The following is an 11,334-nucleotide window of genomic DNA, read 5'->3' on the forward strand; positions in this document are numbered from 1 at the left end:
TGTTCCACTATATGAAGAACTGACAAAAAGAATGGGGTGGTTTGTCAAAGAATTTTCCAAAGCAGCAAGGGGCAAGACAAGAAATAATGGATGGGAAAAAAACTAATCAAGGAGAGAACCAATCTAGAACTTAGGAGAATTTTCCTAACAGTGAGAACAATTAACCAGTGTAATGGCTTGCCTCCAAGTTGTAGGTGTTCTAACATTGGAGACTTTTAAGAAGAGACTGGACAGCCACTTGTCTGGAATAATATAAGGTTTCCTGCATAAAACTAGAAGTCCTCCAATGTTCTTTCCAACTCTGTTATTCTGTTATTCAGTCTGCTTCTTTCTTCCTTCATCTGTTGACAGACTCCAAAGGCTAGATTTATATTATATAATTTATTTCCTGATTCCAGCAATCAACTTCAATACAGGCTTTTCAAATCTATGGTTTTCATGCCAAAATTTAAAAAGTGCATCATTGTCAATTATATATTAACACTAGCATATGTTCTTGAAAATAAACATTTGCTGGAAAAATATTGCAATTGAAAAACCAAGGGAAGGGAAGTAGAGTAGAAAAGGATGATGGAGGGAAGATAGAAAGTTGGAGGGGGGGTAGAAGAATGAGGTGTATGGAGAGCAGAAGAGCTATAATGGGTCTCTATTTTTCTGGGCATTGTTGACAAGAGGAACTGATGTATTTATTATTTAATACTATATGATATGGGCTATGTATAGTATACATGTGAGTGTGTGTTATGAAAATGGAAATAAAAATATTCTCTAAAAAATAAAAGAAAAACCAATTTTTATGCTGACTCTGGAAACAGTTTAGAGAGGGCTGTAAAGCAGTATATAAATCTAAGTGCTATTGTTATTGCTACTTGCAAGATTCTTAGCCTTACAATAAAGTAGAATTAGTTCATTAGTTCAGTTTCCTTTCTGGTCTACCTAGGAAAGCTGGCATCAGTCATGCAACTCTGAAAGTTCAAATCGCCCATGTGTAAAGAACACATGTTCTTTACAGCCTGAGAAGATAAGGAGGACATCTTCTAAGTCTCTTTCTTTGCCTATCTGCAGGCTATGCCCTCTTGTATATGACCTTTCAGGGTTTGTTGCAGAAATCACATCCAGAAAGCACACAAAGATAACTGATTCAGCAGGATTCATTAAACTCTCTATATACATAATAACACATGAATAAATGTTCAATACCAATTGTGGATTCTCCAACATGGTGGTAGTTACAGGCAAAACACAGGCAGAAGAGAGATTGGTTTCAGTTCAGAGTAAAGAGCTTACTACAGACAAGACCAGACTAGTTTCATTTCCAACATAGAGCTTAGTACAAGTAAGTCACGCCTAGGCTTCTTACTTAAGTTTCTGTTTCCAAATAAGCCTCATTGGCTGACCTTGTTACCATGTCTCTGCCAGTTCATGAGTATTCTGACATGACCACACCTTTGACAACATCTCTTTCCAAAGAACTCCCAAGGTCATTCTTGCATTTCATCTCCACACACCCACTCTCTCTCTTGACAAAAAATAAATAAATTAAGACTTGCTGCATTAAATAGGACTTCTTAATAGTTTTGGAATAAATACAATCATTTTACTTTTCTCTTTGTTCTTGGTAGCTATCTTGGTTGGATGAAAAGAAATTGCCCAAGCAAGCAATAAGTAAAGCAATCATAAAACCCGAAAACATCAGAAACAGAACATTAACACCAACCATAAAATAATTTAACCACAGCAAATACAATTGTTTCCCAAAAGGAGCATCCATTTATAATCCAATCTTATTCCAAAAAGCATTTCTTAAGGGTGTGAGTTGACTGTCTCCAAGGGGAAAGTTCACAGGTTTTGCTGGACACAACCTCTACTTAAATCAGTTTGTTTAAAAAAACAAACATTCTTAAGTGCAATAAATATCCACAGAATATCCACAGAAATAGGTATTTTGAAAAGAATACTTTATAACAGTGTTTTTCAACCACTGTGCCGTGGCACACTGGTGTGCCGTGACATAGTGTAAGGTGTGCCGTGGGAAAATTACTTTATATATAGTCAATATAGGTACAGAGTTAATTTTTTTTAACATTTTCTAATGGTGGTGTGCCTCGTGATTTTTTTCATGAAAAAAGTGTGCCTTTGCACAAAAAAGGTTGAAAAACACTGCTTTATAGGAACCTGGGGAGGGTGAAAGGAGCCCCCCACTTCCCTCGGAGGCCCCAGCGCAAAAAAGCAGCCCTATGGCCAAACCAGAAGTTTGGGAACGGACTTCCGGTTTGCTTGTAGCAGTGGTGGGTTTCAAAAATTGTTCAAACCTACTCTGTGGGTGTGGCCTCCTTTGTGGGAGTGGCTTGCTGCCCATGTGACCGGATGGGAGTGGCTTGCCTCCCATGTGACTGGATATGAAGATGCTGATGACACTTGTCAGAACCACCTTAAATTACCTCACATACAGCACTGGGATGCATAAGAATATGATGTAAACTTGTTTTTTAAAAGGCATCTTTGGTTTGCGTTAAAACAACTTCAACACATGCAATGTTCTGATTGCACCACAAACGCAGTAGTCATCCTTACCTTTCACAGAGGCACTGAGTTTTATAAATATGAGCATGATAGTGTAGAATAATCATATCCAAGGACCAGTGGTGGGTTTCAAAAAAATTTGGAACCTCTTCTGTAGGTGTGGCCTGCTTTCTGGGTCTACTGGTGGAACCTCTTCTAAACAGTTTGGTAGATTTGACGAACCAGTTCTACCGAGTAGGTGCAAACTGGTAGGAAGCCACCTCTGGCTCGTAGGGTCAATTTAAGCCCTCTGGAGGCTTCAGGGACCTTCAGGAGGCTTCCCTGAAGCCTCCAGAGGACTAGGGTCATTTTTATTCCTCCGGAGGCTTCAGGAAAGCCTCCTGAAGGTCCCTGAAGCCTCCGGAGGGTTTAAACCAACCCTACGAGCAAACCGGAAGTTACTTCCGGTTTGCTCGTAGGGTCATTTTTAGTCTTCTGGAGGCTTCAGGGAAGCCTCCTGAAGGTCCCGGAATCCTCCGGAAGGCCTCTGGGGGGAGGGGGAGGCTGTTTTTGCCCTCCACAGACTCCTATAAAGCCTCTGTAGCCGGGGGGGGCGCGAAAAAAGCATACAAAAGATGGGGGTCGTGCCTCTCATCCGCGCAAGCCAAAAAAGGTTCACCATCGCTGGCCTAGATTGTGAGGACAACACTTTAGCCCCATTTTCTTTTCGGTGGGTTGGATTTGTACCATGCACCAAACTTTAAATTAACCAATCCCATTTTAGCGTAGTGTATTATATGAACCTAGCCTGTGTAGATTTATGGGTACGTTTGCCATGCAAACACAAAATTGAGTTAACAATTTTAACTCATGTTAACACATGTCTCACATACAAAAGGGCAAGGCCGTGATCCTTCTGTCCCCAGATGTTCTTATCCACAATACACTGCAGAAGATGCTAAGATCATCTTCATTTTATTTAGAGGAAGGTTAATACAGATTAGGGTTTTTTTTTCCTTCAACAATTTTGATGTGCAAAAATAAAAAAGAGAAGCATAAAACAGAAATATAACAGTTGTTAAATCATCTTTCCTTGAAATCATGATATTTTTAATGCCTTCTGCTTTCCATGCACGTTGAGTATAGTATGTTCTAGTAACTATACACAGTCATTATGGATTTATTATTTTATGAAAAACATAAAATGCTTTCTAGAGGAGCTTTTGAGTGACTTAGGATTACTGGTGTATATCTAGCATCAAAAGATTTTTTTTAAAAAAACTGATTATCATTTGGCCTTTTTTGGCAACTAATAATTTTTCAAATAACTAAAATGCATCATATGACCCCATAAATTGAACAAAAGTAGACATTATGTAACAGTGGTGGGTTCCGGATCCTGTTCCAACTGGTTCAGTTGGAATGGGCCCGGCATCGTCCACATGGATGCGCGCAGCGTGCACATGTGTCTTATCGCTTCAGCAAGCCTCCGCGAAGCTCCAGCTGCTCAGCCGAGCAGCACATAGGTGCTGAATGTGCTGTGTGCATATGCGTAAGCCTCAAACACTTAAAAGACCGGTAAGGAACTTGGGCGGGCGAGCCCTCCGGAGCACCGGAACGGAACGGTATCCGGTGCTCCGGGCAGTCTCTGATATACCCATACCGGGGTGTACTGCCTGCAACCTACCACTGCTATGTAGTCTGCCAAGATTCTCCAATGAGAATGATCCTTTTGTTGTTTTTAAATTTCGTTTTCTTCTGGGGAAGCTTCAATTCTTGGTTAGAGAAAAAGGTTTTCAAGATTTGACTTTGTGCTCTAAAGCACTTCTTCCTTCTCAAACTGATTATCTTCTGACATTCCTAGATACTGAATGATATTATTTTCCAGCTACTTTGGAAAATACAGAATCTCCCTTCCTTCTGTATTAACTGTTGGAGGGGGTTCAACATGAAACAACATATTTGCTCTTATTTGTTCCTATTGATCGTGCTAAACAGACATTTTGGCAGGAATCCAAATTTCTAGATATGCTTGTATTGTTAGGTAATTTTTGGCTGTGCTCAAGCATATCATGATCTGTGAGACAGAGATCAAATTGGCATTCTATCCACTGGCCCTTCATTTTCATTTATCCAAAAGGCAGAGGGATCTTTTTTTTAATTTAGCACTTTTTATTGAGTTAGAAGATAAAATAAGATACAAAATACAACAGTGAATAGAAAAACAATGGGAGGAAAGGGGAGGGAAGAAGAGTGAGGAAGGATTAGGAAAAAGAAGCATTGACTTCTGACTCTCTCTGTTGCAGTATAATAAGACTTTAACATTGAATCACAACTTTCTGTTTTTTCATAATAATATAAACTAGCCATTTTTATAAGGATCTGTCAGTCTAATCTGTAAAACCCATAATCAAAGCTTCATTCTTTTCCACTTCAAGCACCAAGTTCAGAAGCGGTCTCCATGTGGAAACAAAAATACTTCGATTCTTTTCTTTAATCAAAATGGTCAATTCTGCCATTTCAGCCAACTCCATCGGCTTATGTCACGTGTTCAGGATGGGTCATGTGGTACAACACTGGAAGTTCAACATATCCAAACACCCACTAGCTTTTCACCCAATGGTGCAAAAATGGTGTTGCATGATGCCCGTGTTTTTTTGTTCTATTTATTTAAAAGAAACACTGAAGATGGAAAGGAAATAATTCAGGTTGTTTCATGAGGTAGGTCTAAATCAGGAGTGTCAAACTGGAGGCCCGCAGGCCAGATGTGTCACATGCAGGCTACGCCCACCCTGGCTCCACAAAGACAAAAAACTTCACGATACGTCATGTGACACCAGTGGTTTAAGTCATCTCCTACCTTCTGCATGGCCCTGTCCAGCTCCAGATACAGCCCATCTGTCATGTCAGTGTATACCAAAGAGACTCGAGGGCTAGTAGCAAGGCAGGAAGGAAGATTCATGGACTTTAGTGAATGGAAACCAAGGTACCCTATGTTTTAAGAGAGAGCCGAGGTGGCGCAGTGGTTAAATGCAGCACTGCAGGCTACTTCAGCTGACTGCAGTTCTGCAGTTCAGCTGTTCAAATCTCACCGGCTCAGGGTTGACTCAGCCTTCCATCCTTCCGAGGTGGGTAAAATGAGGACCCGGATTGTTGGGGGCAATATGCTGACTCTGTAAACCGCTTAGAGAGGGCTGAAAGCCCTATGAAGCGGTATATAAGTCTAACTGCTATTGCTATTGCTATTTTGGGATGCTGAACAATCTGTTTGTTTGTTTATCTAACTCATATAGCTGCTCATCTCACAAACAAGTGGTTCAAAACAATTGCTTTTAGGAAAAGATTTATCTATCAGTGTTGACCATCATGCCTGTTTCTTCTTGGTAATGGGAAAAGCATTAATTCAGATGATTACATGGGGAAAGTTGTTATTTTTTAGCATCCAAGGCAACAGTGTGACACAATGATGTCACATAAAAGAGTAGAGCCAATTTTTTTTGGTGTGTTTGGGGAATTGGGTTTTTGGGGGGGGGAGGAGCATGGGGTTGTTTTTTTTTTGTGTTCTTTGTAAATGTGCTTTCTCTCTCTAAACATTTATTTTTCTTCAAGCAAATTCCATCTCTGCTTTGGCAATGGAGGCCTAATGTCACTTTGGGCCAGTTGGTCTTTTTCAACCGTCCCCACCCTAGAATAGATGTTGTGGAAAGAACAGAACGCATTCCTGAGCTACTAAAGGAAAGACAGGACATACATCAAATTAGTAATAAGCAAATTTCAGAAATCATCTTTTCAGAGAGCTCTGAGGACTGCAAACCCCATAGGCTTCATGAGTCTTACAGGCTCCGTCCCTCCCTCTGCTTACCAAGTCATCTCACATTTCTTTTGAGGATGTTTTCCAATCTTGGCAACTTGAAGACAGCTAAGGAATTCTGGGACTTGAAGTCCACCCTTCTTCATGTTGTAGAGATCGGGAAACATTGCTTTTGAGACTCTAGTCCCTTCAGCACAGGTAATTTAAGTTTTAAAAATAAAAAAAAGTGGATAAGTCTTTAAATCCCAGTAGAAGTTCTCTTTCTCTCTTTCTTTTACAAGGGTGTTGTTTAAATTAGTATGATGATTACTTGCACTTGGATGATTTTTTTTTAAAAAAAAACCCTGGATGTGTAACTGAGAGATTTCCTAGCTTTTTCGCATATGGTTATATTTTATATGATGTTGCTAGCTGCTTTGATCCATGTGACAAAAACCCAGGCAGAAATATTAAAACAAACAAATACATTTGGCTTGGCAGCTGTAGGGCAGATGAAGAAAGAAATTCCTTTTGTCCTCTTCTGCTTTGCTGATTGTGCCATCCTAAGCCTTTCAGTGCCTCAATTCAGGAAGCAGGCAGCTTCATAGTAATTCTACTTCACAGACTGATGCTTTAGGCACACAAGTGTACATGGAAGAACCTAACCCAGGATTCCATTAGATCCCACTAAATACAAGTGCAGTGTGCTGGGACCAGAAGTGTAGGAATTTTCAGCCAGTGTAATCCAGATTCATGTCGGCTAGAGAAAATGAGAAATGGAAGCTGAAATCTCAACAAAGTTAGGATGCTTTATGTTGGAGTGAACACCAGGCTGTGAGCACTTCATCAACACAAGTAATGTCAGGCGCTTGCAGCAGAGGTAGCCACAAACATGAGCAGAATATAGAACTACTGATTGTTTAGTACAGATGGAGAGTTATTTCCAAAGGTACATTGATGAAGGTAAAAATAAGGTGTGTGAATCTATATCTATATCTATATCTATATCTATATCTATGTATCTTTCTATCCATCTATCCATCCATCTATCCATCCATCTATCCATCCATCCATCCATCCATCCATCCATCCATCCATCCATCCATCCATCCATCCATCCATCCATCTATCTATCTATCTATCTATCTATCTATCTATCTATCTATCTATATCATTATGTATGTATGCATGTATGTATGTATGTAAGCATGCAACTGTCTCATAGTTACAATGGTTGCAGCATGCCGAGGTCATACTTTTGTGACCTTCTGACCAGCAAAGTCAATGAGGAAGTATGTATCTCTTTATCAATCAATCAATCAATCAATCAATCATTCAATCAATCAATCAATCTAATATCATTTCTTAGATTTAATGATAAAGTTCTTCTTTCTGGTGATTCAGGAAAGAAAATCAGCAGAGAGCAAACAAAAGTTATAATGCCACTGACCACCAAGAAAGGGTGGAGCACAATCTGTACTTGATAACACAATCATCTTAACAGCATTAAGACAGGGTACTATTCCCTTGGCCATAATAATAGATTTGAAGAGGAGGGGCTGCCAACCAGCTCATGGTATTGATCCAAGTGCTGCACTTATCTGTTGCTTGCTCCTTCTGCAGGCATCTGTGGAGCCCTGGGAAAATAAACCACTGGGATAGGTGCAAATTGCTTTCCATTGTCGACTGTAGCTTGGAATTGAAACACTAAGGCTGAAAATGATAACATTAAATATGGTGGGAGGGAAAGACTTCATGGGGCTGTAGCAAGAGGATGAACAATACAGTATGTACATTAGATATCCATGTGGGAATATGTATTCCATCCAGAGTTCATCTAGGCTTCTCTTTGGCCTCTCTCATTTCAAGAGAAATGGCCTTGAAAGTAATAATCAAGAAATAACATTTAAAGAATGGAGCTGGACTAAAAAATTTCAAATAATCAAAACCTACCAACTGTTTCAGAGTTTCATTATGAGATAAGAAACATTGCATTTTTGAATAAGCTTGAAGAGGAAAAATTAAGATAAAATACATTCAAGATCAGCTTGAATGGATTTTGTTTTCACTTGTAACGGAAATATTTTCAGATCATTGGAACTCCCTATCCTTTTGATTTTGGCAAGCTCTACACATGAGAGCCACTATATCCCTAAAGCTACTGATGGGGACTTGATACTGAACAAATATCAACTATAGAATGGCAAGAGATGTTTTCCATCCAATGCTTCCAGATTTTAGAATGTCTTTACATGTCAATATCACATTTGCTATACTCCCACGGGGCTGTTTTCCCCATGCAAGATTTTGAATAATTATTCAGTGGCTTCCACTATTACAGTTTTCAAGCTTCCTTTCTTGGAACCCTGTAATCTTTCTAGATCTAGGCCAATAGGGGATGGGGATGAAGCTTCAATAAAAAAGAACAACAGTAAAAAGAACTATTCTGCTCACCAGAAGTAATTTTACATTGCAACATTTACACCCTGCAGAAAGGTGAAGTCTGATACCGTATGAACTGCAGGGACACATTTCTCAGAATCTTCTATTTCCTAACAGATGTCAAGGAATGCATTTTCTGACAGTTGCATTTTCTGCAAGGCTACATTGGTACGATCAAATACAAACTTGCCCAATATGGACAATTCAAATAACATCTGGCTAGAATGAAATATCATTGATTTCTAACAAAAAAAAATTGGATGATAACGGCCAACTTTCCAAAGTATTCAGAAAGCACTTGAGGAATATTTGCAAAGGAAAAGGGGAAAGGGTTTTTTTCTTTGCAAGCAACTGTGTATTAGCTTTAGGAGACAGGGTCAGTGCCTTAAAATAACCCTGGAGTACTTTTCCTTCTCAATCGAGTAACTATGATCATGTAGTTCAAAAATGCTTAAGAGCAGTACCCGAATGACCTTGACAAATTTTGAAATGTTGAGCAAGCTGGACCTGGTTAATGTTTGAATGGGAGAATCTCTGGGACAGAAACAGCCTGTAAGAAGGCAGTGATGCTCCACTTACACAATATTGTCAAGAAAAGGACATGAATGTGTAGGGTGAAGTCATCAGAAGTAGAGCTCAACTAAATGCAATCTGTTAACAGCTTGACATATGCTGTTACAGGCAAATTTGAACCCTGCTACCCTGTTGGAGAAATAAGCTCTCCATGTGTTGTGATTAATTTCAGTTAACTAGAGAATATGCAGAGACCCAAGGGGTTAATCACTGTCTGCTATTATGGGAACTAGGTAGTGCATACTAAATGTTCAAAACTTGCAAAAGAGATCATACACATTTGCTGGATAAAATACAATCCATATACATGCCATGACATCAGCAAAGTATTATCTAATGATAACCTTGATCTCCAATGTGTCCAACTGGTGCTTCCTCTCCAGATCTTTTGCTGACATTTACAGACTTTCATCTCTTATAGGCAAAATGACAAGAATGAATCTGACGGCTTCTACTTAGAGATCTTTAACTTACCAGATTTTAAATGTAAAGCTATGTGGACATTACGGCTTAAATATATATGCAAACAGAAACACATGTTGAACAGGACTCATAGTTGATACAGTCCCCTTGAAATCAGCAAAATCGTATCTGTATGAGCGGTTCCTCATCTGCTTTGTGAACAGTTTAGATTCAAGAGGATCTACTTTAAGAGGGAAATGAAACCTCAGTTAACTTTCCTTTAAAGTTACAATACAGTGCAGCTAGTGCTTCTCCCTTGGTCACCTTTTTCTTTCAGCATTAAACATAAACGTTGCAGATGCAATCCACGTAGAGATTTATAGCATTACAGACCCAGAATAGAGAATATAAACTGTCCCGAATTAAGTTATTATAGTTTCTTCTCGCGCAGCGCCGATTTAACTCTGCGACGAGAATTAAGAGAGCAAGAGAGAGAGGGGGAAAAAAGCAGATTTGGTTCTACTCATCCAGAATAGATTACAGAGGATTTCTGACGGCTTGGATATCTTGCTATCGGTAGCAACCATGTTTCTCTTCCCACATTAAATAATATAATTGAAAATTAATAAAACGTGAAGGGGTTCTTATTTCAACCAAGTTTTATGAAGTATCTGTGAGCTCCGTTCAGTTCACCCACTTAAAATTAAGAGGGTGCCATTTTGCGCCAGGTTCTGGTTACTGGAATGTTAGGATCAGAAATAAAAACATACACGTTGCCGATCCTATAATTCTTCAGTGCATCTATCCAGCTAGTTTTTATTTTTAAAGGGCTTCCAACAACGGAATCCTACTGGAGTTTACTCGGAAAGAGAAGAAAGCAGTTCTGATTTGTGAATTTACTTTGATTTAGCAGACGAAATTAAAAAGCTTGTTCAGAGGGGTGACTACACGGTCCAAAAGTAGGGGACCCCGCTTTGATAGCACTTTTTCGCTCTTTCTCTTTAAGGAAACACAAAGAAAAAGTTTTGTGGGTCGGGACGGAGGGATAAGATTCCAAGACAAGTAACTGACAACAAAAAAAGGCGCGGGAGATTTTGGTTTTGGCAAGCGAGATCTCGAAGTGAAGTGGCGTGACGGGGGCGCAGACTCCAAGTGGAAGGACGCGAATGCGCCCCGCGGGATGGTTTTTGCGGCGTGTGGGAGGGTGCGCGACAGTTGCTACGGGACGCGAGAGTTGGCGGTAAAGAAAGGGAGTCTGGAAAAGAATTTCGCAAATCGGTTCATTTTGGAGTGGGTTGATTTTAATGTTTCCCCCCCCGCGTTTTTGAAAGCAAGCAAGCAAGAACGGGGCATAGAGTTTTCATCTCCTCTCATTTCTATCTTTCAACTCGACCGTTTCGCCTTGGGAAAACAGAAGGACGGTTCCCTGGTCAGAAAAATCGATTTTTTCCGAGGGGAAATACTTTTCTGGCGGGAAGAGCGCTCCCTGCTCCAGTCGCGCAATTCTGAGCTTGCTACAATAGAAAAAAAGGAACAAATTCGGCACAGAACTGACTGGAAAAAAAAACACCAATTTTTAGAGTAAGCACATAGCCCTTTGTTATTGCTAAAGAGGAGGGAGAGCA

The sequence above is a fragment of the Thamnophis sirtalis genome, unplaced genomic scaffold, assembly GCF_051295495.1.
Source record: "Thamnophis sirtalis isolate CommonGarterSnake01/CBP01778 unplaced genomic scaffold, rThaSir2_p1.2 scaffold_3, whole genome shotgun sequence".
Taxonomy (NCBI): Eukaryota; Metazoa; Chordata; class Lepidosauria; order Squamata; family Natricidae; genus Thamnophis; species Thamnophis sirtalis.